This window comes from Bubalus kerabau, chromosome 2 (assembly GCF_029407905.1).
Source record: "Bubalus kerabau isolate K-KA32 ecotype Philippines breed swamp buffalo chromosome 2, PCC_UOA_SB_1v2, whole genome shotgun sequence".
NCBI classification, from domain to species: Eukaryota; Metazoa; Chordata; class Mammalia; order Artiodactyla; family Bovidae; genus Bubalus; species Bubalus kerabau.
In genome coordinates, this window is record NC_073625.1 from 1,863,462 (window position 1) to 1,889,385 (window position 25,924).

General features: G+C 42.2%; 2 long non-coding RNA genes across 2 annotated transcripts; one reads left to right on the forward strand and one right to left on the reverse strand.

Annotated features, from left to right (window-relative positions):
* Positions 1 to 642: 642 nt before the first annotated feature.
* LOC129644570 (uncharacterized) lies at positions 643 to 3,430 on the forward strand. The gene is made up of 3 exons (XR_008710830.1): positions 643 to 748; positions 2,643 to 2,669; positions 2,954 to 3,430. It is a non-coding gene; the product is annotated as an uncharacterized LOC129644570 (long non-coding RNA).
* Positions 3,431 to 11,002: 7,572 nt separating this feature from the next.
* Positions 11,003 to 25,131, reverse strand: LOC129644571 (uncharacterized). The gene is made up of 3 exons (XR_008710831.1): positions 24,710 to 25,131; positions 20,237 to 20,455; positions 11,003 to 12,490 (listed from the first exon to the last, which is right to left on the reverse strand). It is a non-coding gene; the product is annotated as an uncharacterized LOC129644571 (long non-coding RNA).
* Between the last annotated feature and the right edge of the window lie 793 nt (positions 25,132 to 25,924).

Genomic DNA, 25,924 nt, shown 5'->3' on the forward strand with positions numbered 1-25,924 from the left:
TGGATCTACACAAAAAGGATTTGGTCCACTACCTAATACTAGAAGATTACTAATAAAGGGTAGATGAACAGGAGTCTTACATATCAGTCACTTCTGACTGCTGTAAGTGAAAATTATACAAGCAGGCTCTTTTCCCTTTGAAGATTCCCGATTCAAACCTACACTGGGACTGCCTGGTATCACTACTGTAATTGAGCAGGACCCTCCCCAGGAGGGACCACCCCTATGTCCTCCGCCTGCCTTTTGTCTGTAGAACAACGTTAGTCAAAGAAAAAATTTAATGAGAGAATTGAGAAAAATGCAGAAAGGAAAACAGTCAAGCAAGACAAAATAATATTTTAGGTGTTGAACAAAGTCAAGGACCTTTAGCTGCTCTTCAAGGACTATGGGTAATATTCTGAGCTATGTCCTTGAAGCTGTTTTGCAGATCCTGAAGCCTCCACCAGGTGGGAGAAACTGTGTGCTGCCCCCAAGCAGGAAGTCTGGAGACCAGTTAGAACCGGAAGGTTGATGACGCTAATGCCCATGACCTCATTACCAACCAATCAGAAGGATGTCCGCAAGCTGACCACGCCCTGCTCCTGGAGCTCTATGGCTCCTCCCCACCCGCTCCAGGACGGGACACAGGGTCTTGACGGCATTAGTCTGCTGTGGTCCCCTTTGCCTGGCAGAGGAAAATAACTATTCTTTTTCATATTAGGCACTGGTGAAGAGAGGCCAAGTTTCGGCAACATTAGATGGCTCAGTGGTAAATGATTCACCTGCCGATTCAGGAGATGTGAATTCTATCCCTGGGCTGGAAAGACCCCTTGAGAAGGAAATGGCAACCCCCTCCAGTATTCTTCCCTAGAAAATCCCATGGACAGAGGAATCTGGTGGGCTATAGTCCACGGGGTCACAAAAGAGTCAGACACAACTTAGCAACTGAACAACAACTATATATTTCTGTAGTTTAACATTCACCACATAAGAAAACAATCTTTTCCTTTCTTCAAAATGTATGCTTCCACCCTCCACCCAATTCTCATCTGATTACTTTACACACACTCCATGAAGACCACTGTGCCCTTGCCTTCCCATCCCAGATCAGCCTTCTTTTCCCCACCATCAATGCCCTCTCCTGTGATGATGGAGGAGGGAGCCTCTGATCATCGAGGCTGCATCCTCCCACTTGTCCTCTGGACCATGTCCCTTTCACCTCTTTATATGTGGTACATGAATCCTGTTGCTTCACTGGTCTCAAAACATGGTCCTCAGACCCACAGCATCAGCATTACTCAGGAACCTGAATCAGAAGTGCTGAGGGTCCTTCTGAAGTCTGGTCAAGTCTGAGGAACCACTGAATGAATCTAGTGGTCCTCAACACCAACTACGCATTGAATTATGTGGGGAATTTGTAAAACACCAACTCTAAAAACCCACTCCCAGAGATTTTGATTAACATGACCTGGGATTGGCCCAGCCATTGAAATTTTTAAAAATTCCAAAGTGATTCTAGCATGACACTAGAGTTGAAACCACTGGAGATTGAAGGCTCTCTCTCCTAGCTGGTCAGTCTCATGCCCACCACTGGATTATACCCATCAACATATATGCACACCCTAATCACTTACACCTTTTCTCTTTTCCAGTTTCCTTCACAATCCCCTCCAGATTCTATATGTTTGAAACCACACAGGATCATCACGGTTTCCTTACCCCCACTCAGTCATCTGTGCACTCCAATCTGAACTCTACTTTTTTTTTTTTTTTTGGCCACTCCACGCAGCATGTGGGAGCTTTGTTCCTAGAGCAGGGATTGAACCCCTGTGCTCTGCAGTGGGAGCTCAGAGTCTTAACCACTGGACCACCAGGGAAGTCCTTGAACTCTGTTCTCACCGCCATTCAAAGCGCTCTTTCAGGTGCTGCCACTGAACTGCTGCTCCTCTGCCCTCCTCATCCCCGTTTCACTCTTCCTCGCTCTCTTGAACAAATCTTTTTGTTGTTGTTGCAATGCTGCATGCCCTTGTGTTTCCTCCTCCAGAATGACTGCTCTTTCGTGAGTCTGTCTTTCTCTTTCAGACTGCAGTAGCTTGGACATCCCCAGGGCTTAATCCTGGGTTCTCTTTCTTTCAGGCACACTCTTTCCAAAGACGTTTTGATCCCTTCCCTTGGATCTGAATATCATCTACATAGACACCTCTTATCTACCCCATATTTTTTTATCTGAGCGTAGATTCAAACTGTATTTCCCATTTTCTCTTGTAATTCTCACCGACATCGCCATCTTCACGTGCAATAGTTCAGAATGAGGGTCTGCTTTCTGTGAAAATTGTATGAGACTTCTGTTGCTCTGCTTCATCATTATATGTGGCACTGAGGAAATTTAAGTTCACCTGGAGTAGATTCCCTTCCCATTAACCCTTTTTTTTTTTTAAGTTTGCCTTTTCCCCTGACTACCCTCAAAAGAGCATATTTGGTATTAGAAGTGGAACAATTTTCAAACAATCAGAGACTCAACAGAGAAGATAAAATTGTTCAATATTGGTATTCACCTGAATACACCATCTATGCTAAAAGTGAATTTGTCCTGTTCAGCCACAACTGAAATAAGGAAGCTTCCTTGTCAATAGACTACTCCAAAAGTTGTCTGTCTTTTGTAGAGCGAAGACTCACTGAAGGTCCCACAGGTAAACCACAAAACTTTCTGCTTACCCCTCCCTCCCCCCATGCAAAGAATAAAATGTACTTTTTATGTTTTCTGACACACACCTGCTCTTGTTTACCATGAGCAATCCTTTCATAAATTCTCAGCAGATATTCCAAAGAGCAGTTCTAACTATCTACAGAATGTCTAAGGAGCCAATTCTAAAAACAAAAACAATAAAAGAAACAGGGAATCAAATGCCATACAACGCATCAACTCAGTTCAAAGAGGCATTAGTAATAAGTTGCTATTTCTTCATTTTCCTAGTGAGATACCTTTCTCCACAGAAAATGTCCACTGACCCCAGTTATGATGCCTGAATCCTGGCAGCGAGTGGCGGTGGGCAGGGATGGACGTGCACACAGAGAGGATGACAAAGAATGAGACCAGGTAAGACCAAGTCCTTTTATTAGAAATACTCAAGTTTAAGAACATTCGTTTATAGGTTCCCTGGATTCCTGTTCATGAACGCTTCAATCAAAGGAGAATTTTCTAGGCTCATTATCTGAGACATCCAGCTGGCTATATGAGGCCCAGAATGTTTAGCAAACCCCCTTTCAAAGAAATCATGTCTCTATCAAAAGTTGTAAATGATATGGCTGTTATGTCATAGGAAGAGTTTCCAGAAGTTTGGTGTCTATATTTTTAGGAGAATGTTGGCAAATCAAAAACCTGAATAATGAGACACATTTGGCAACATGACTGTGAGGGGGTCATCATTTGGTGATCATAACAGATGATGTTGACAAGAATAAAAACCTGAGAAAATGCTCCGACTTTGAGTGCTACCATCAAGCACACATGCATGCTTATTTATTACTTTTGCTCCTGTCAAAAGATGTGTGGATATGGTATTGAGATGTTTTGTCTCCACATTCACAGATGGGGGCGATTGCAGCACTTTGAAAAGGAAATCACAGAAGGCACAGTGTTTAGCAAGGCAAGGGAGTATGCAGCAAAAGCAGTAATGCCTGGTCACCTTGCTGACATTATCTTCAAGACAGAGCTCTCTCATGGTGCCAGCAGAGGGCAATCAGTGTTTCAAGCTTCGTCTCAGGCACAGCTGTCAGGAACCCTCATCGTAAATAGTGGCAGGTTGTGGGACTACATGTAATAAATTGGAAGAAGGATTTAGGAAATAACTTTTCTATGTAGGGTACAGTTTCAAAATAATATGGACAGACAGGCAAGGATGAGATCCACAAAGCTGAATCTAGAAAACCTCGAGACTAAAGATTTGAATACAATTATATTGTTTCTTAAAAAGTGGGTCCAAAAAATGTCTGCAAATTAACCTATCTTCCTTTATTTCAAGTGCATTCTCTAATTTAAGATGCTACGGAACCGGTTTGGTAACATGCCTTTAACTCCTTATTCTCACAGTTCATAGCTCATTCCTTTGATCAAGGTACTTAACCTCCCACCTCCTAAAAACTACTGATCTAATATCCAAACTACATAATTCACAGCTTTATAGTGGAATATATAGAGAGGTACACGTGCTTTTAAAACTGTGAAATAACATAAAAGTTAAGAATTATTATAATAATGACTGAGGCAGAGATGAGCTAGCCATTCACCAGACCAGTTTCTCTTGCCCCTAGGCACAGAGCCAGCCTGTGTGCTCCTAGCGGACCAATGATCTAGAAGGCTGAGTGTCTTAGCTTCTCGTTGGCTGGAAACACCCACATTAAGTCAGGGCCAAATCCTGACAGCTATCTGCCTTAGTGAGTAAAACTTTACTGGACCATAAACATGCGTGAATTATCCTTGGTTGCTTTCAAACTAAAATAGCAAAGCTGAGTAGTTATGACATAGACTATGTGGTCAGAAGACCCTAATATATTTTACTATCTGGCCCTTTGCAGAAAAGTTGCCATCCACTACTTTAGCACAAACTATCACTCTACAGATACATTGACCTTGTTAGATTTGCTTATTACATCATATAGTATTACCACAGCTAAGACAAGGACCTTGCATTCTCGTCAAGGTACTGTCTGCTTCTTGCCCTAGTAGTTCTCCCAAAGATGGTGACTTGCTTTATGGTTACTTTTTCACTTCCTTTCATATTTTTAATGTAACCAGCCAAATTAATGTTTTGGAACGATAGTATTCAGTTCAGTTCAGTCACTCAGTTGTGTCCGACTCCTTGTGACCCCATGAACCACAGCACACCAGGCCTCCCTGTCCATTACCAACTCCCGGAGTTCACCCAAACCCATGTCCATCGAGTCGGTGATGCCATCCAACCATCTCACCCTCTGTCGTCCCCTTCTCCTCCTGCCCTCAATCTTTTGCAGCATCAGTCTTTTCAAATGAGTCAGCTCTTCACATTCATAGGGTTAGGAGGATGTTTATCAACAGAACCTATGCTTGTGAGATATTCTTTGGACAGCAATGGTTATTTGAATATCACAGATTACTCTTGAAAATGATGTCTCTGTATTTCAAGTTAGATAATAAAATTAAACAATGTACTATTTTCTCACTTGCTATGGCCACCATCTGTAAAATATATATGTGACAGAGACTGCTAAATGTTTGCCAATACCCATTTCTTTCAATCCCCTCATCTTTTTAGCTAAACATATGGCTGCTCAGAAGAAACTAAAAAGATCACGTGACCTGGTCTCCCTTGCAAATAGCCATGCTACCTGTCTACACTCTGGCCCAAGGAAGTAAGAGAAAGTTCAGTGTATGAAGAAAGGAGGATGCTTTCTCCTTCCTTGGCTTCTGTTCTATTTGCTGAAAGATAACATGATGGCTGGAGCTAGGGAGTTGTTCTTGGACATCAAGGAAGAATTTAGTTACTGAGGATGATGGCTCAACAAGAGAGAATCCCTGGTGATTTTTGAGCCATTATACCAACCAAGGACCTCCTGCATGAGGTCCTCCTATTCACATGAGTAGGAAATAAACATCAATTTAAAAAACTTTTAATTTTGAGTCTTGTCACTTAGGCCACACTTAATCCTATCTGATAAAATAGATAACAGAGTGCTGTTATGATTTATTCTGCTATAACAGAAGTTAATGATTTACTGATAATGAGAAAAGAAATTAGACTGGTGAGACAATTTTAAAACAAGAAAAACTAAATAACACAGTACAGGAATGATTAGCCAAAAACCTTTAAGAAGAATGCTATTTTTGAACTATATGAATAGCCCTTGTCTCTCCTATTTCCTTTACTCAATATCCCTGCTAGTCTGCCAGTAACATGGATTTGACTGAAAAGGTCTTACAGCAGGAATGCAATAATGAAATAATGTATTGGGTTGGTTATCAAAAAGTCTACAAATAATAAATCCTGGAGAGGTGGTGGACAAACGGGAACCTTCCTACATTGTTGGTGGGAATGTAAATTGGTGTAGCCACTATGGAAAACAGTATGGAGGTTCTTCAAAAAACTAAAAAAATAGAGTTACCATATGATCCAGCAATCCCACTCCTGGCATATATCTGGGGAAAACCTCTTACTTGTAAAGACACATGCTCCCCAGTATTCATAGCACTCCAAGTCACAATAAAGGCATGAAAGCAACCTAAATGTGCAGAGGAACGGATAAAGAAGATGTGGATACAGAAGATATATATATAGTGGACTATTACTCAGCCATGAAAAGAATGAAATAATGCTATTTGCAGCAACATAGGTGGACCTAGAGATGAAGTAAGTCAGACAGAAAAAGGTATCATATGATATCACTTACACGTGAAATATTAAAAAATGACAAAAATAACTTATTTACAAAACAAAACAAAAAAAGACTCACAAAGAAAACAAACTTATGGTTACCAAAGAGGAAGTGGGGGGGGGCATAAATTAGGAGTTTGGGATACATAGTACTATGTATAAAATAAATAAAACCACAAAGTCATAATGCAAAACATAGGGAACTCTGTTCCATATCTTGTAATAAATTATAATGTGAAATTTTAAAGTTTACATTGTACTATTTTGCAGTGGATAGTGATCATAAGAAAGACTGGATTAGTAAAAAGAACCTACAAAGATGTATATTCTTTTTACACAACTGTGGTATCAGTTAATTTTCTAGATCACTATATTTACAACTTTCAACGAGAAGCCATGCTAAACAACTTTCTTTTAATTGTAGCAAAGAACGTCTGAACAGATTTTCTTAAAAGATTAAAACAATTTATTTGTATATTTCTTACTATTTCTGAGACGTGGGAAAGAATAAAACAGTTATATGAAAATGTAGCATGAGAATGACACTGAATAAATTAATGGAAACTTCCTTTATGTAACTTTGGAGGCAAATTTATCAGTTCTAGAATTATCCGTGTTTTCCTTCTATTCTGTATATATCTGTTATAACGTCATGTTGGGTGGACCACCAGTGCATTACATAGGCTCAGTTTTCCTCAAAGATTCTCTTTTTTGTTTCTATTATAGTTATTGCTGTTATTATTACTACTATATTGCTCCTCTATGGCTTCAATCCTAACATACAGATTTCTTCACTAATTTAAGAAAAGAAAAAAAAAGAAAAAAAAAGGCTGACTCTTCTCCATTCTCCATATCATATTAGAGGATGTGTTCAAACTTCCTCCATAAAGTTTTCTACAAATATAATCCTAATGGCTATAGGATAGCCTATAATCACATAGTGTTCTGTGATAGCCTATAGTTTTTATCTTTCTACTTTAAATCCACCCTTCATTGCCTACTCTGTAATACTGTTGATGGACCCATTAACTATTTCTCATTTGTCAGTGAAAGTGTTAGTCGCTCAGTGTCTGACTCTGTGTGACCCCATGGACTGTAGCCCGCCAGGCTCCTCTGTCCATGGGATTCTCCAGGAGAGAACACTGGACTGGGTGGCCATGCCCTCCTCCTAGGGTCCTCCCAGGGGCTGAACCCAGGTCTCCTGCATTGCAGGCGGATGCTTTACCATCTGAATCCCCAGGCCTGCTCTCCTTTGTCCCTGGCATGAAGTTAGGCTTTGTCAGCAGAGGGCGAGAAAGGGACCCGGAAGTGGAAGTCTGGGTCTGGTGCGCTGCGGGGGAGGCCCTTGCAGGACAAGACGCTGATTACAACATCCGCTTCCGCTCCTAGCAGCTCCTCCAAGGTCCTGGGCATGTAGGAGAGGTCTGCGGCCAGCTCCCCTCCCCACTCTGCCAAGGGGCTCACAACCTCGGGAACGTTCGCTCTCCAGGGCATCTCAGGCACCGTGTCTCCAATGAGGTCTCGATTTCAGCCCTGGGAAAGGGGTCCTTCCCCTTCCTGATGATTCTTTGTCCCCGAGGGGAAAGGGATGTTCCCTGTACATGTTCTTCCTCTACTTTTAGAGCCCTCATTAATCATTACTAAGTGATACCTTTCCTGCTCAAATCAGTATGTGATTTTCAGCCCTGGGAGTGGTCCCAGGTAATAGATCTTCACAGATGGGCTTCGGGAGTTTGGTGGCACCTTGGGCTTTATTCCAGAGCTGAGCTCCCCTCTAAAGGCACATGGAGTTCTAGGAGGCTGGAGCAGGCGGTGACATCACAGTTAATCAAAGCGGTACCTGTCGGGGATTGTGACACAGTGTCAACTGCCGCGAGTGCCTGGAGAGCCCACGTGCTGCTGCGCCTGACCACGGTGGCAGTGAGGAGGACTGCGGGGACTGCGGTGGAGGACAGATGTTTCTAGGAGCCCTTGAGCACTTACAGAATAAAAATAACAAGCCCTCAGCTCAAGTCACAGCCTGAGGAGCAGGGAGCTAGTGGGGACCAGGAAACGTTATTTGCTTTTCTGTAACCTGATGGCTGATGTTGCTAAAAACCAAAATATTTAATTGTGGGTGTTGCTAAATGCCAGCAACTGTTGCAAATCCAGAATTCATTGCCTTCTCCCTGCAACGGAGCCGGGCCCTGTAAACATATCTCCTTCACTAGCTCACGCAGTGTTCAGCTTTCCCAGCACTAGAGGAGGGATGGGTTTCTCTTCTGGGTCCTGCTATGCTCCTTCAGGAGGAGCCCAGAAGCTTCTCTCACTGATGTAGTGTCCAATTCCAGCCACCACACGGCTGCTCAGGGCCAGTCTAGCTCAGCGCAGACTAGCATTGGCAGGGCACCTCCTGTGGCTGGCTTCTGCTGGCACCCCCTAAAGCAGTCCCACAGTCTCAGAAGACTGCCATCCAGACAGTCGTGGCCGTGCCCCCCAGGGAAGCGTGCATCTTAGTCTATGGTGTGTGGGAATCTTCTAGATCCTTTTCCATCCATCATGCACCACAGTAAGTCCCCTACACAGCCAGGAGTTCCATTCCAAGAGCATGTTCCTGAGTCCAATCTGTTCATAAGTCCAACAGGAGGAAATGGCAACCCATTGCAGTGTCCTTGCCTGGAATATTCACGGACAGAGGAGCCTGGTGGACTACAGTCCATGGGGTTACAGAGTCAGACGCGACTGAGCATGCATGCACACCCAACTAATGACCGGCTATAATACTGTACTGTACTAGATTTATAATGCCTTTTGCACAAATAATACATAAAAAAAAACACATAAAAACACAGAAAACATTTTAATCTTACAGTGTATTACCCTGAAATGTGCAGTAGTACAGTCCAACAGCTGGCACTTGTTAGCAGTACCAGCTACATCACTGCAGCCTTTACACTTGCTTCTAGACATCAAGGGCTTGAAGCAAAATTATTGCACTACTGCGCTCTACACAGGACTGCACAGGAAGGCACACAAAAGCTCAGTCACCTGTAGAGGGTGCACGCGTGCATGCATGCAACAACATGTGCCCGACACATGAGCTAACTTACACGGCTCAGTCACTTGTAGAGGGTGCACGCACACAACAACATGTGCCCGACACGTGAGCTAACTTACACGACTAGATGTGTACATGCTCACATCTTTGAAAGTTCACGGTTTGTATGTAGGGGACTTACTGTATGTACGTCCCCATGATCCTATTCGTATACCTGTTTTTACTACTCTTTCCACAGTTCTGCTTACTTACTGCATGCTGGTCCCCTGTCATACCTAATAATTTCTGATGTTCAGGTTTCTGTGTGTTTTCATCTTCTCCTGAAGGATGATATAAGAGGCATTAGCTGGGAGAAAACAAGAAAGCACAAAAACTCCCAGGAATCAGTTGTTTTTAAGTTCTTTGTCACGATAATTAAGTTCCTTATCATTCATCAATTCTTGAAATTACCTAAAGAAAATTACATGTAATTAAATAATTATTTGGAATGTTACAAATGCTTAAGTAAAGTTAAAATTATTAAACATATTAAAATTTAGCATTACAAAAAACCTACTGTAAGAAAAATGTGAAGACACAATTTGGTCCTCTTATTGATAAAAATACTGAGTATGTTGGGTTTAGTGAAGCCAAAATCTTGGAAAGTTTCCTTAAAATTAAGAGCAAATATTTTATATATGCAATTCTTTAGGAAAGATTAATATGAATGAACATAACAGATGTTACATAACAGAAATACAATTTTGGCTTTGCCTCTTAAACCTTAGGGGAAGCTCAATCACTCGTAAACAGTCACCCAGGAGTTATCAAGGGTCCATTCTACTCTAGGTCCAAGAATTCAGTAGATGATCTTAGAATCCTGGTATTCAAAATGCTTACAGTTTAGCGAGAACATTTTCACATGAAAACCAACTTACCAACTTAACATCTGCTCATGAAAAAGAAAAAAGAAAATCTACATATTTTTTAAAGGAAGAGATTTAACTACTCCATGATTTCTGTTTTTGTGTTTTTATTTTGTTTTCAATTAGCTTGAAGTTTTCTGTTTATTAAAATGTATTCTTCAGGGAGAAAGAAGAGATAAAAAGCACAAAGACTACTCTGTCAGGCATCTCAACGTTTAATCTCCAGAAAATAAGGGATTTGCAAAATCCTATTAGCTATGTTTGTCCTTATTCTTAGCCTAAAATAATGAAGTAAAACCATGATTATAGATTTTTAAGGACATTTGTCAGAGGCTTTGTTCTGTAGAAGCCAAATATTAGAAACTTAGAGAAAATCTGTATCTGTAGGCACATAAAACATATGAATTAAAGTACATAATAGTACTCTTTGTTCTTTGATTGCTGCCCAGCTAGAGAAGCATGAAGGCAAAGCACTTTGCTATTTGCCTCTTTCTCCAAATATCATTATATCTAATATTAACTAGAGATTGCTTTTTAAAAGGTTTAAAACAGGTTCTATTTGTACTAACTCCTAAAGAACAAGTAGGATTTCAGTTCAGTTCAGTTCAGTCCCTCAGTCATGTCCAACTCTTTGCGACCCCATGAACTGCAGCACGCCAGGCCTCCCTGTCCATCACCAACTCCTGGAGTTCACTCAAATTCGTCCATCAAGTCGGTGATGCCATCCAGCCATCTCATCCTCTGTTGTCCCCTTCTCCTCCTGCCCCCAATCCCTCCCAGCATCAGAGTCTTTTGTATTGTTTTTGCTTGGGCTCCATCCCTTCATTCTTTCTGGAGTTATTTCTCCACTGATCGCCAGTAGCATATTGGGCACCTACCAACCTGGGGAGTTCCTCTTTCAGTATCCTATCATTTTGCCTTTTCATACTGTTCATGGGGTTCTCAAGGCAAGAATACTGAAGTGGTTTGCCATTCCCTTCTCCAGTGGACCACATTCTGTCAGACCTCTCCACCATGACCCGCCCGTCTTGGGTTGCCCCACGGGCATGGCTTAGTTTCATTGAGTTAGACAAGGCTATGGTTCATGTAATTAGATTGACTAGTTTTCTGTGATTATGGTTTCAGTGTGTCTGCCCTCTGATGCCCTCTCTCAACACCTACCATCTTACTTGGGTTTCTCTTACCTTGGACGTGGGGGATTTCAGTAGCTAGTGATAAAACTGGAAGAAATCTTTGAATCCTGGATGTATAGTATTTGGGAATCACAGGAGAGCATTTTGTTAACAGTTCTTTTTAAATAAACTGTTTATTGCTCTTATATTACCCAACTTCCTTCGTATTTAAATATGTATCTCTTTCCTTTATATATGAAGTGATTACTATAAAGTCATGACATCAAAGATTCTATTGATCAATAAACAATTATCTTTTAAACAATTAATTATCTCCTTCACATTTTGATTGTTTGTACTGCTTTGTCAAGTCGTATTGCTCTTCCAAAGTCTCATGGTTCTTTGTGCTGTGGAATATCTGATACGCATGCGTCTTGCTTTTACACTTGAACGATAATTTGGCTAGGTATTTTGTCCTTAAGCTTCACATTTTAAAAAATTCATAAATCTGTAGACATTGCACTACTGTCTCTGTATTATAATTTTGCTCAATAAAAATATAAAGGCCCTGCATCAATGAATCCTCCAAAAAAAGGAAAAGAAGACAGACTTAGAAGTGCCAGACATTTATTGGAGGTAACTCTTATGAGAGAGAAAGAGAAGTATGGCAAGGAAAAATTCCAGACAAAGACACAGATTCTGACACCCGTGAACATTGAGGAAAGGATGGAAGAGCTTCAGATAAGGTGAGATTCCCAGAAATCTCAGCCATCCAGCAGGGAGCCCTGGTCCTACAACCGCCCATCCAGGAGTCCTGGGCTGGGGAGAAATGGTTAGGAGGCTCAGGAGCCTCCGTTTCCACACCAGGAAATGCGGGCTTTGGATCAAACGGTGCGGCAGATCTTGAAGGCAGTGTAACTGCAGGTTCTCAGCTCCTACACTCCTCACGGCTGACGCACACGTGTCTTCTTGAAGGCACACCTTCAAGTCTGCCAAGGCATCATCTCTTTCCAGATGCTTGGAAAGTCTTTCTTTAACCTTGAAATCAACCTTGAAATTAAATGATTTTATATTATTGCTTTATTTTTTTCTGGACCACTCCATGTCTTAATTCTCCACATCCATTTGAATCTTAATTCAACAGATTTTTTTGCGTGCCATCATTTTTTTTTTTTTTCCTCTTCCATCAGATGGCATGGGTACTGAGCTTTTCTTTGAGAATTTTCTTAAATATTTTCTACCTAGTTTGATTCTGGCAAGTATACCCTGTAGTATATTCCACTTCTATGGGGTGAAGCTCTCGAGTTATTCATCTGCCTCCTGACTAGTATGGAATTCAGCATGCTGTGAGCCTGGGATAAAATTCCTCTCTTTAGAAATGCTGCTCTAATACACAGCATTTTCTACTCTCTCTGCCTTTTTCAGAGTGCAGCATATGAAAAGCTATGGCACGAAATGAAATATCTTTATTTTAGTTTTGTTGCTATTGCTGAATAACTGTTTTAGAAAACAAAACCGTTGGAGTTTCCCTGGTGGTACAGCGGTTAAGACTCCACACTTCCACTGAAGGGCACAGCTTGAACCCCTGGTCAGTGGACTGAAATCCCATTTGCCGTGTGGTGTGGCCAAAAATTTTAAAACAAACAAATCAGACACACACACAAAACTATTCTTCATCTTATTTGGTTTGGAAAGAAAAAAAGATTCTATTACTTGGCATTATTAAACATCTTTACTATTCAAAAAATTAATTCAGTATAAATAAATTTTAAAAACTAATTAGGAAATAGGCAATTGTTGATTTAACAAATATTGCATACTGTATTTCAAAATTCTTGAGTCATAGAGCTGGTATTCACCATATTATATCTACTAATGCCACATTGGACTTTCTGTGTGGAATTCATTTTGAGGCTGCTTCCCTATGTGATTAAAGAATATGACTTTAATAATAAAAGCTGAAAGTTTGAAGTTGGTTTTGAAAGTGGAGAACTGGAAATAGACTGGATGGTAGAAGATTTATGCAGAAATTCAACCATCCCTCAAGGAGGAATCAATTGAGAACTGGTAATTAATATAGAGCCAAAAAATACACATTTGAGGGATGTTTGAGTCTTATGATGGAAGAAACATGGGCTTCTTGAATTATCATAGGATTTCTTAGAAAAATAGAAAAACAAAAACTGATCAATTATAACCAAAATCTGATGGGGAAAAAAAGAGAGAGAGAGACCTACAGGATTCTTAAAAACAATAACAACAACAACAACAAAAAAACACTCTTCCCGCCAGAGAATAACGCTGACCAGGGCTAACTACACAGATGATGAATTTAACTACTCAAAAATGCCGAGGAGGAATTTTGTTTCTCCTTAGTATCCTGCCCCCTTCAGATTAAAGCCACGGGCTTTTTGCCTAAAGCAAAACTGAGAAGACATCCTGTCGTCACTTAAATGGGAAAATAATGGAAAAGAATAGGCACATGGGAACGTATAACTGAGTACTTTGCTGTACTCCTCAACTGTACCACAGTGACGGTAACACGGTTACTGTTACTCAACTATACTTCAATATAAAATAAAAATACTTAATTAAAAAAAAAAAGACATCCTGTGCGGCACGATCTCTTCACCATGAAGGGAATTTTCTAGCTCCCCAGTGCTGTCTGGGACACAGAACAGGAGGGAGACCTGGAAGAAGAAAAAACTGACGCTGAGATCTGTGGAGTTTCACACGTAGGTCCACAATTCTCTGGGGCCCCTGCCTTTGAGAGGCAGGTCTCATGCTCTTACTCCCTTGCAATGAGTGGATTTTTTCCAGAGAGTGGGATTTATAGGAAAAGTATGAGTAGAGGACAAGTGCTTAAAAAGACTGACAAAATAATTTCAGTGATAAACCTAACAGAGCAGAAATGGCCATCATCTTTCAGGTGTGCCCACGGAGCAGATGGCAAGGTGAGCGGGGATCCTGGGCTGCATGGAAAACACTGAACGTGTAACGCACCTTGAAGCACAGGCGGGATGCCAACTGATGGATGAATGGGAAGGACACCCAGGACCACACACCAGTGAAGGTTGGTGTGTCCTGAAGGGGGCCATGGAAAGGCCAGAGGTCCAGTGTTTACCTCACAATGAGTGGAAGGACTGGAATAAACATGGCTCAGTGGCAAAGAAGTTGCCTGCCCATGCAGGAAATGTGGGTTCGATTCCTGATCTGGGAAGACCCCACATGCTGCAGGGCAATTAAACCTCTGTACAAACTGCAGCCCGCACCCTGGAGCCCTTGTTCTGCAACAAGAGAAGCCACTGCAATGAGAAGCTGGCACACGGCAACTACAGAGTCCTCACTCACAGCAACCAGAGAAATGCCTGCCCAGAGACAAATCCCCAGCACCACCAACATATAAATAAGTAAATTCTACAAAAGAATAAAAAGATTGGGGTCTGGTTGTAGAATTCTCAAAATGCTAAGTCAAAGAATCTAGAGTGCCCTTTATCAAAGAGTTCCAATATGAAATGTCCGTTTTTAAGATATTTTCAGGAATGATAAGACTCTGAGTGTTGAACTAGACATTTAGGAATAAATAAAATGTTAAGTGTGAAGTCAGACAACCTTGTATTGAATTCAAATACTCCAGTCTGCAGTGCAATTCATGGGGCCTGTTATAAGTGGGCCACCCCAAAAGCTGTTAATGCTATGGTTTCTGAGGTGCATTAGCTTGATGTTAATAGAAACTTAGAGAAAATGAGATTTTTGTTGAATCCTATTGCTCATAAATAGTCAGGTTTCATTTGAACTAAAATTTGTAGAAACATAAATAATCTACTGTCTTTTTTGATTGATGCTTTTGAACTGCGGTGTTGGAGAAGACTCTTAAGAGTCCCTTGAAGTGCATGGAGATCCAACCAGTTCATCCTGAAGGAAATCAGATCTGAATATTCCTTGGAAGGACTGATGTTGAAACTGAAACTCCAATACTTTGGCCACCTGATGGGAAGAGCTGACTCATTATAAAAGACCCTGATGCTGGGAAAGATTGAAGGCAGGAGGAGAAGGGGACGACAGAAGATGAGACGGTTGGATGGCATCACTGACTCAGTGGACATGGTTTAAGCAAGCTCTGAGAGTTGGTGATGGACAGGGAAGCCTGGAGTGCTGTAATCCATGGGGTCACAGAGTCAGACCCGACTGAGAGACTAAACAACAACAGCTGTCTCTTTTAGCAGTACTCAAAATACATTTAGGAGTTAAAAAGTAAAGTAAATGAATAAAAAAGGCTTAATTTATAGCAATGTACAAAACAATAAGATATATGAAGAGATCTATCTGGACTTCTGTGAGTGTGTATATAAGATGCTGGTAAATGAATAAAGAAGCTTAATTTATAGCAATACACAAAACAATAAGATATATGAAGAGACTTCTGTGAGTGTATATGTACTGCCAAGTCGCTTCCGTCGTGTCTGACGCTGTGCGACCCCATAGACGGCAGCCCACCAGGCTCCCCCATCCCTGGGATTCTCCAGGCAAGAACACTGGAGCGGGTTGCCATTTCCTTCTCCAATGCAGGAAAGTGAAAAGTGAAAGTGAAGTCGCTCAGTCGTGCCCGACTCTGACTCTTCGAGACCCCATGGACTGCAGCCCACCAGGCTCCTCCACCCATGGGATTTTCCAGGCAAGAGTACTGGAGTGGGGTGCCATTGCCTTCTCCAGAGTGTGGATGTAAGATGCTGGTAAAAAAAAGCAAAGTAGAAACATGTCCGTTCCCTGAGCAGGCTCCATGTGCCAGTCTATGTGTGAAGTGTCCTCAAAGAGGTGAAATAACATGTCTGCTGTCAGCCCGGTAGTAAGCAGCAGAGACAGGGTTTAAAATCTAATCTGAACGACAGAAAAATAGCACATTACTGCTCCTACACAAAACCATTTTCCTATAAGTTCTATTTATAATGTGAAAAGACTGGCAACCTCAGAATAGAAACTGACACATTTGATTTTTCCAACTATAGCTTCTATAAAAAAAAAAAAGAAGAAAAACAACCAGATATGTAAGTTTTGCAAAGTTTCAGTTCAACTACAAACCACAGAAAGGATTCTCTGGCAAATAATACCAAGTCAGCAGTGTCCCTATGCCCATAAATTGTGGCTCCAAAAGAAGATGAAATCAATTATCAAAAAAGAAAAAAAAGCCCATTTCTTGGAAATCTTAGAAAGAACCCAAGGACACATTTTAAATCGTCTGGTGACTGTAGACCTCTAAATTTTACAAATGAGTGAGCTAAAGCCTAGAGAGGCAAAATGATTTACTCTAAGGAGCGGAATGAGTTAGTGGATGTGCTGAGCTTCTATAGAAATCAAGTTTCATGGGATTTAGTATCCTATTTTTAATGTACGATGTCAGTTTTTTCCCCTAAATAGAATAAAATTTACAAAGTGTTTATATGGGAAGGTGTAGTCCTGCTATGAAAGAAAAGCATCACCCACCGTTAAGTTCTCCTTTGGAACTTAAAACATCCCAGGGTGGGTGGTCAAGACGACCAGGTCTGCATTCTTGCCCAGGGGACACCTTCATCTGCTGAGGGCTGCCAGCACTTTGTGCTGTTTAGTCGCTCAGGCATGTCCAATTCTTTTGTGACCCCATGGATTGTAGCCCACCAGGCTCCTCTACCCATGGGGTTTCCCAGCAAGAATGCTGGGGTGGGTTGCCTTTCCTGCTCCAGGGGATCTTCCCAATGGAGGGATAGACCCTCATCCCGTGTCTCCTGCATTGGCGGGCAGATTCCTCACCACTGTTTCCTGAAGCACCTGGTATTTGCCAGATACTAGGCTAAGTGCTTTACATTTACAATTGCATTTCTTTCTTCTAGTTGCTATATGTCCTCCGGGTATTTTTATTCCTATTGGAAAGGTGCAGACACCAAAACAGAATGAAGCTGTGTGTCCAAGTCTGCCCAGATATAAGAGTTAGAGCCAAATCATGGCCGTTTGAGTCAGAGTCCTCTATTTAATGGTTGTGCTTAGCCAACTCTTCATCTCCTATGTTACTGAGCTTCAACACGTTTACTTAAAATGTATTTTAAAACGAAAGGGGATGGCTCTTGAACACTGAGAACCTCCCAGGAAAGTAGGTGACTTCTTGGGTATCACTGGCCATCGAGCTACAGGCAGAGATGAGAAAAATATACACCGATGAAAGGAAAACTGAGATAAAAGGAAAACGAGATTACCTCATCTTTAAACTAAGAGGGTGTTTTGACTGCTCTCCAATCCCCCGCTAGTTCTACGATTTAAAAAACAAAAAGCAAACAAAAAAAGCAATCAGGTGCTTCTCTACATTTGCTCACAGCACTTTGTACATAGCGATGTTTCTAGGGTCATTTTGACAGGACTGATGAATCGCACTGGGGCCATTTTTCAAAATATTTGTTTGTCCATCCTGATAAACTCTGAGATTTCTGAGGACAAGGGCCCCATCTAAAGTATCATTAGCTCACCAGTGTCTACCCTTTTGCCTGGCATAGGACAGGAAATGTTTGATAAATATTTTGGGGAAAGTAAGAATTAAATCATATTGTTACAAAATACACATGTGTCCCACATACCCCTCAAGGCTGCCCTAGAGGAGATGTTGACAACTCGGAGATTTTCATAGCTTGCGTTTTCAGTTCACTTCTTTGTTTCCCAAAGTGAGTCTGAGGACGTGATCTCAGGGTTCGGAGACACTCTCTTCAACAATTTACTTTTTCATTTTGATGATCTGGGAGACCAACACAGCATTTTGAATCATCTGAGTGACCCAGGAAATTAAAACTGATGCTGTTCTGCAACTTCAGTGCCCACGTTTGGGTCGGTGCCTATGGTCATGCTGGTACTATGTAAGATCAAGCAACACCACTGATGAGATAAAAATCTCATGGCAGTCCAGCCAGGAACCAAGAACAGGATTGCACCCTTGTGTGGTTCGTGTCAGAACAGCAAGCTGTGACTTAGAGCAGTTGTGAGGGGTAATTTCACACTGGAAGGGGTAATCTTGTTTTGAGAAACCACTAGCATCCATCCTATTAAAGGAGCATGATTAACCTGAATTGTACAGCTTTCAAATTTTATTTGAATTTAACAGTAAGTCAATTTTTACTTTAAGTATATAAAATCTAGCAGCATTAGGAATGTGTTCTTTATTAATAATTATATATTAAGATATATATATATAATATGATAAAAGATATATATATGTATACATAAAAATATGTAAAAATATAAGAATATGTGATATATAAAAATCACACTATAAAAATAATCTGCCTACCTTGGGGAGGGGTGGAAGCCTGTGAGAGTCTTTCTTTTTCTGGTCTGAAAGGTATCCATAAATTTTTCAAGTTGGAAACCAACTTGTCCAGCTCTTATGGAAAATGCATTTCTGCCAAGGCAATTGCCATCACTACCAGGACGGATTCCCGTGACTGCACGGCAGAAACGGTCCCCCTGCCTACATACGGCATGCTCTGTAGTGGGTTGTCACCCTCGGCTTCCACGTGCACTGAAATTCACCAAGCATGCCTGCTGCCATGGAAGACCGCCTGAGAAAAGAAGATGTTTTATTACTTGTTCACTATAATCTACTTTGTTGATTCTTGTCATTGCCCTCCTTTAGGGGAAGAATAATGCGGTTCTTCTGCAGGTAGTATTATGATGCTCAGACTCATTTTTTTTTAACGCAGCGATTTCTTCTATTTCCCTGACTGTAAATGTTTCATTCAGTACTTTACAACCCCCTGAGTTTGGCAGGCGGTTCCTGTTGGGATGTGCATTTCTTAGCGGTGTTTCCCTTGCTTCATTTTTTAGAATTATGAATTTCTAGGGCACGCTACATAAAATCTACAACATGAAACAGCGGCATAAAAATGATCCCAAAGTTGTTAGTCTCTTTCTGCCCACACTAGAAAGAAAAATGGTTCCAATCAAAAGCACTAGAAAATAAAGAATTGTTACGGGAGATAAACTGTACCCTCTAGCAAGTATGAATCATATTCTGTGCCACAAGCCACACTGCCCGAAAGCATAGAGTCTGAAATCAAAGGCAGAGGGTCTATGAACTTGAGTGAATTAACTAAAAGATTTTCTCCAGGGAACCCAGTGAGGGCTGCGGTACCTGAAAGAGAGTTCTGAAGGATGGCCCATGTTCTCCTACTGTCTGCTGACACTTGCCATGACACCTGTTAACCAACCTAGTGCGATCAGACGCAAAGGGATCCAGAAAATTACAGTTGCTGACCTGGTTAACACTGAACTCTGCACAGTAAAAAGAAATGAAATCCTCTTTATAAAGAGATTTGCTAACTAGGGTAGGGATTCAGTTTTACTATCTACTCTTAGAAAATGCTCATTCATTCATTCATTTGCATCTGGCAGGGCTAGGGAAAGGTGGACAGAAGAAATTAGGATCTTCTGTACATCAGAATCATGGAACAGCATCATTAGAACAACGCTCTTTCTGTTGTGAATACTAGGACCAAACAGTGCATTTTAGCACATATTAAATGATCAAACTCAGTGATTACTATGTATTACTTCTTTTGTTTCCTCAGAGACTAGTAGTTATTTCAGTTCTAAACATGAGAACTGAATCTAACAACATGAATCTGTTGCTATTATGTTGCTTCAAGTAATCATCAATAATGTCTGTGCTACTGTACATAATCAAATTTGTTGGTCAGTTGCTCACTCATGTCCAACTCTTTGCAACCCCATGGACTGCAGCACACCAGGCCTCCCTGTCCTTCACCATTTCCCAGAGCTTACTCAAACTCATGTCCATTGAGTTGGTGATGCCATCCAACCATCTCATCCTCTGTATCCCCTTCTCCTCCTGCCTTCAATCTTTGCCAGCATCAGGGCCTTTTCTAATGAGTCGGCTCTTTGCATCAGGTGGCCAAGGTATTGGAGCTTCAGCTTCAGCCGTTCCAATGAGTATTCAGCATTGATTTCTTTTAGGATTGACTGGTTTGATATCCTTGCAGTCTAATAATCAAATAAATTTTAGCAAATGAAACAGTGTCTCTATCATATGCTTAGTTGTTCTTTACAGGATAAACTACCCCTGGAGTTCTATGGAAATTAAAGATCCTCATATTTTGTTCCAAGAAATCCTAATTTAATAGGACTGGAATAAGATCCAGGTCTTTGCAGCTACAAAATACTCCATGAGCTAGTCTCCCTTGCTATCTGAGTTGAAAACCACTGGTAAAAGCATTGGCTTATTAGGGAACTAATCATCAAAAGGAACCAAGTTTTCCAAATAACAAACCCAGCACTCAGCACATTATGTCTTGCACACAACACTCGTGTGAGGTAGGGGCGATCATTGTTCCCACTTGACAGACAAGGAAACTGAGACCTGGTCCAGGGTGCAGCTGCAGGGAATGAACGCCTGCACATCCCAGGCTCAGCCCAGCCCATCAGGGAGGACCTGGGCGGGCTGCGTGTGAGGACCTTCTGCCTTATTTGCAAGCGTGCTCATCACTCAGTCACGACCAACTCTTTTGTGACCCCATGGACTGCAGCCCACTAGGCTCCTCTGTCCATGGAATTCTCCAGGCAAGAATACTGGGGTAGGTTGCCATTTCCTTCTCCAGGGGACCTTCTCCACCCAGGGATCGAACCCACAGCTCCTGCCATGCCTTCTGCATTGTAGGCGGAATCTTTACCACTGTGCCACTGGGAAGCATATTATTTATTACACCGTAATGATAGGGTATTATTAGGTTTTCCCTGGTGACTCAGACAGTTAAGAATCTGCCTGTAATGTGGGAGACCTGAGTTCAATCCCTGCCTAGGTTGAAAAGGTCCCTTGGAGAAGGGAATGGCTACCCACTCCAGTATTGTCTGGAGAATTCCATGTACAGAGGAGCCTGGTGGGCTACCATCCATGGGGTCGCACAGAGTTAGACACCACTGAGTGACTAACAACAAGAAAACAAGAACAAGGGTTAGTAGTGTTTGCTGCTGCTGCTGCTGCTGCTAAGTCGCTTCATAGGGTATTATTTATTACCCATGCATCGGATTAGCTTCAGCTACAAAATGAAGTCTCTCTTTTTGTATAAGTTATAAGAAGCTGCTGCTGCTGCTAAGTCACTTCAGTCGTGTCCAACTCTGTGCAACCCCATAGACGGCAGCCCACCAGGCTCCCCTGTCCCTGGGATTCTCCAGGCAAGAACACTGGAGTAGGGTGCCATTTCCTTCTCCAATGCATGAAAGTGAAAAGTGAAAGTGAAGTCGCTCAGTCGTGTCTGACTCTTAGCGACCCCGTGGACTGCAGCCCACCAGTCTCCTCCGTCCATGGGATTTTCCAGGCAAGAGTACTGGAGTGGGTGCCATTGCCTTCTCCAGAGTTATAAGAATGATTTCTGAATTGTATTGTCTGGGAAATTAAAATAATTAATGGATAGCCATAAGAAATCTTTTCAGCAATTAATAATGTTAGACCGATCACATTCCTCTAACCATCAGGAACCAGAAGAAATAATGCAAAAAAACATTATAGAGCACACAAGTTTTACAGAGCACGAATAGAATGACAGTGGTGACTGAGGACTGGCTGTAATACTCATTTCTTTATTTCCTGCTGATAAAAAACTATATTTTTCAATGTTATCAGTTTACATAAATCATCTATGAATATATTTTACTTTATTAATACACTGTGCTTTCAGATTTAGCTTTATTTTCACTCTTTATAACGAGTGTTGGATATTCCATAGATGCAGTTTGGAACAATGAACCTAGGTGGTATTTTGAGAAAGCTAGGCAGAGAGAATCAAGAGATATGAATTCCATTGTCAAAAAAGGGCAACAGCTTTGATGCAATATTAAGAAATGTAGGCTCCATTCTGGGTTAAGGCTTTGTTTCACTCAGGGGCTGGACTGTCACTTTTCCCATGGGGAAAACATATAGAAGCAATTTTCTACCAAGTTCAGGTCCTTCTGAGTGCATCCAGAGATGAATCACTGATGGAGGGCTCCAGCACCCTCGGCAGTGAGAGAAGATGCCCAGGAAGTGCGGAATTACATTCTCTTCTTCAACTAAGCCACAGTGTGGGCTCGGCCAGCCCCATTAATTTCTGTCTCATATAAGAATGCGGGAGCATTAGGGCCAGAGTGACAAGTCATCAGTGCCAGTAACACTGGGCTGGAGGAGGCCACGTGGTGCTCTGAACTTAAACAGACGGCGAGCCTCCGTCACCGCTCAGCAAGGAAGAAGGGGGTGGGGGCAGGCTTTTGGCATTACCGGTGCTGCCTATTTGCTACTGCCTAATCGGTTTATCCCTGCGTGATTTCTATTTCTAAACCTCTGAATTTATAATTCAGCATCGAGATCAGTGATAATGCTGTAGCACAGAGGAAAGCAGCCAATCTTTTGACAGACTTTAGGGAAGGTCCTAGTATTTTAGAACAGCAGTCCCCAACTGTTTTGGCACCAGGGACAGGTTTCGTGGAAGACAGCTTTTCCACAGACCAAGGGGATGCGAGTGACGGGGAGCAGCTGCAAGTCAGAGGACACCTTACTCGCTGGCCTGCGACTCACCTCCTGCAGCGTGACCACGTCCTGGGTTGGGGACCCCTGTTTTAAAATATCACTTTCACTTGCATTCCTTTATATGCAGCTGGTCAAATTTCCCTGGTTGTTGATCTCTTGGGTTAAGGTGAGGAAGGCAGCTATTTAGAGTGAAATACAGAAAGTCCCCTACATACAAACGAGTTCCATTCTGAGAGCATGTTTCTAAGTCCAAATTGTTCATAAGTTCCACAAAGTTAGCCTAGGTGCCCAACTAAGACAACGGCGTTTATCGCACCATGATGGTTTTATAATACTTTCCAAAATGCCAGGCAAACAATATATGAAAACAAATACAACGAAAAAGATAACATTTCTCATCTTACAGTACAGTGCCTTAAAAAACGCAGTAGTAGCTGCATCACTGCGGCTTTTACACTTGCTTCTGGACATCCTGGGCTTGAAATAAAGAACACTGCTGTGCTATGTACAGTGCCATAGGTAAAGCACACAGAAGCACAGCCAGCTTACAGAGGATGCATGCACGTGACCATGTACCCCAGACGCGTGAACAAACTTACATGGCTGGACTCGTGACACGTTTTCACGTCTTTGAAAGTTTTCAACTTGGAGTTTCTTAGGTAGGGGACTTATTGTATTAACACCTTGGTTCAAATAAATTGATGGACATAGCTAACTTATGATGATAGAAGACCTTGGAGAAAATGAAGTCTATGATAAATGTCTATATAAGTGAAAAAAGAAAAAAAGAAAAAGGGGTCTAATGTGTGGGACGTTACTGTCAGTAAGGGTGGGGAGACTTAGACAGTGAGCAACCCAAGAACCAGGGGCTCAGAGGTCTGCTCTTACTGCCAGATATGAGGCGTGAGTCTCCAGGCCAGGGATGTGGATGACAGAGGCTGAGTGCGTGATGCCAGAGACAAAGGGAAGGGTGCCTGTTGCTGCAGGGTCACCCGGAGTCTGCTCTGCTGCTGCTGCTGCTAAGTTGCTTCAGTTGTGTCCGACTCTGTGCGACCCCATAGGCAGCAGCCCACTAACACAAGGTAAAAAAACGGGCTGCTAATCAAGAACGAGTATATCCACAGAGATCATATCTACTACCCAGGATTAACGTGCGTAGTTCCACTCAACTAATCTAGGTCAAAAGAATTAAATGGAAGTACTAGAGTCCACGCCTCACATCAAGAGTGACCAATCCTAGGCAAGGCATTGGTTAGTCGGTTCATGTGCCTTTCATAGGCTCCAACTGAGAAGTGATAAATATGATGATATCACTGTTGTAATCATTAACAGTATTAATACATATGTAATAAGGGAAGTGAGAAAACAGGACTCGCATTCTTTACAAGCATTTAAAATTAAATTCGCTAGCAATTGAGTGAAAGTAAATGGTGTAAATTTCAAATTCCGGCTAAAGGCCAAGTGAGTAACTGTGTGCTGCATATTTATTTCTCCCTAGAAAACATTATCCATAGATAAAAATTTATATACATTAAATACTTATAGTGATAGAAATACAAATATTTATGAATTCAAATGAGTATTTGCAAATATAAAATGCCAGTAGTTGTATGTGGTACACAGGCCATATATGTATGTATGTGCATGTATGTGAATATCCAATTTCCAAAGTTGCATATAAATATGGAGTTGTAATAAATTATATTCTCTGTGTATTTGAAAGAGCAAATATAACTAACCTGTTTTGTGAACTGGTCTCCTTGTAGCTGCTTTCAGGAGGTATAAACTGAGAAGGATTTGAAGAATGTTCTCTTAGCAGGAATGAACACTCCTGATTGGTTATTGACGTCTGCCATCAATAATAGACATATCAATAGCAGGAAGAGCAGCGCCGTGTGAACACGTCATGTGTCTGACATTCCCATTCTGTGCACTAAGGTACAGGATAACCATGACTGAAAAAACATTTTCAATTTTTCAAATTATATTTTAATGCTTGGATCCAGGAGGAGTGAAAAATGGTCAGTTGAGAAAGTGTAAAAAATACGAAGGAATGCTTCATTCTGTATGACAGACTCTAGTTTCATCCACGTCACTACCAGTAACACTGACATGTATATCCTGCATGTGTGAAACAGACAGCACGTGTGAAGCTGCTGTTTAGCACAAGGAGCCCAGCTCGGGCTCTGAGATGGCCTGGAGGGGAGGGAGGGGCCTGGAAGGGAGGGAGGGGCCTGGAGGGGAGGGAGGGGCCTGGAGGGGAGGGGCCTGGAAGGGAGGGAGGGGCCTGGAGGGGAGGGAGGGGCCTGGAGGGGAGGGAGGGGCCTGGAGGGGAGGGCGGGGCCTGGAGGGGAGGGGCCTGGATGGGAGGGAGGGGCCTGTAGGGGAGGGGCCTGGATGGGAGGGCGGGGCCTGGAGGGGAGGGAGGGGCCTGGAGGGGAGGGGCCTGGAAGGGAGGGAGGGGCCTGGAGGGGAGGGCGGGGCCTGGAGAGGAGGGAGGGGCCTGGGGGGGATGGGGGGCCTGGAGGGGAGGGCGGGGCCCACGAGGGAGGGACACCTGCACACGCGTGGCTGGTTCACTCTGCTGTACAGCAGAGACGAATACAACATTGTAAAGCAGTTACCCTCCAATAACAAGTGAAAAAGAGAAATGAAAGCATAAGGGAATTAAAAAACTATCTAAGGAAATAAAAACTTCAGTAGTAACTCTCAGAATAGTTAGAGTGGCTCAGACAGTAAAGCGTCCGCCCGCAATGCAAAGACCCGGGTTCAGTCCCCGGGTCGGGAAGATCCCCTGGAGAAGGAAATGGCAACCCAGTCCAGTATTCTTGCCTGGAAAATCCCATGGACAGAGGAGCCTGGTGGGCTACAGTCCATGGGGTTGCAAAGAGACGGACATGACTGAACAACTTCACTTTCACTATTGTTAAGTAATATAAAATCATAAAAGTTAT